The 1,125-nt window shown below is 49.1% G+C and overlaps 1 pseudogene; it reads right to left on the bottom strand.

Annotated features, from left to right (window-relative positions):
- The window catches only part of LOC106303009, a 5,147-nt pseudogene that overhangs the window by 3,057 nt on the left and 965 nt on the right, over positions 1-1,125 (bottom strand).

Consider the following 1,125-nt stretch of genomic DNA (forward strand, 5'->3'; position numbering starts at 1 on the left):
GGTGAAGTACTAGGTCTGATGAAACCCTTACTCAATAACTCCTCCAACTGCATCTTCAGTTCAGCCTTCTCTGCTGGTGCTAAACAGTATGGAGCCCGCGAAACCGGTGTTGTTCCTGGTTCTAACTCAATATAGAGAACATCTCCTCTGGCTGGTGGTGGCCCCTATAAGGCTTCAAATACATCCTGAAATTCTGCAGCCACTGGAATATTTTGTAACTCAGGAGGTCCATCTTCCTTAACCATCGAAATAGTCGCTAGAAATCCTTCTGCTCCTCTCTCCAACAAGTACTCAGCATGCAACATGGAAATAACAGAAATCCCACGGTAAGCCTGGAGACACTGGACTGTGATCTTCCCATCTCCTCTAGGAATATTAACTTTCGCTCGCATGCAATCTATCACCACTCGATGTTGGGACAACCAATCCATCCCAAGTATGACATCGTAGTAATCCATCTCCATCTCTGCTAGGTCTCCTATGAAGTCGACTCCTCCCAGTAGGACTGGTACATCTCGGTGAACGCTGGTTCCCAATTTCTCAGTACCGGCCGTCCGAATCTGCTTAACCTTCGGCTCAAAGACACCTCGAAAAGGCCAAGACTTAGCCAAATGCGAACTCACAAAGCTGTGAGAAGCTCCTGGGTCGAATAGAGTGTGAGCTACCTCACCTCCAACAGAAACCGATCCTACACAAAATTTTCTTTCTAACTACACATGATAACCACCAAAACACAAATACTCAAAAAAAACATACGAGCAAAATAAAGATACATACCGGCTATCGGCTCAGCTCCATTGGCCTCTCCTAGAGCATAAACACGCGGAGTGATGGCTTGAAGCTTGGCCCCAGGCCCTTTAGTCGGGCAAAACCTGGAGATATGGCCAAACTGGCCACAAGTGAAGCAAGCTCCTGGTGCGTATGCTGCAGCTGGTGGTGCCTGCGCTCCCTGTGCTACTGGTGCTGCCTGCGCTACTGGTGCTGCTGATGCTGCTGGTGCTGCTGGTGCTATTCCCCGCGCACCAAATGGCCTACTCCGACAATCCCTACCTTTATGTCCCATCTTCCCACAGTTGAAGCACGTGATGCACTCTCCAAAATGATGGCGACGACACTTGTCGCAAC

The sequence above is a fragment of the Brassica oleracea genome, chromosome C7 (genome assembly GCF_000695525.1).
Source record: "Brassica oleracea var. oleracea cultivar TO1000 chromosome C7, BOL, whole genome shotgun sequence".
NCBI lineage: Eukaryota > Viridiplantae > Streptophyta > Magnoliopsida > Brassicales > Brassicaceae > Brassica > Brassica oleracea.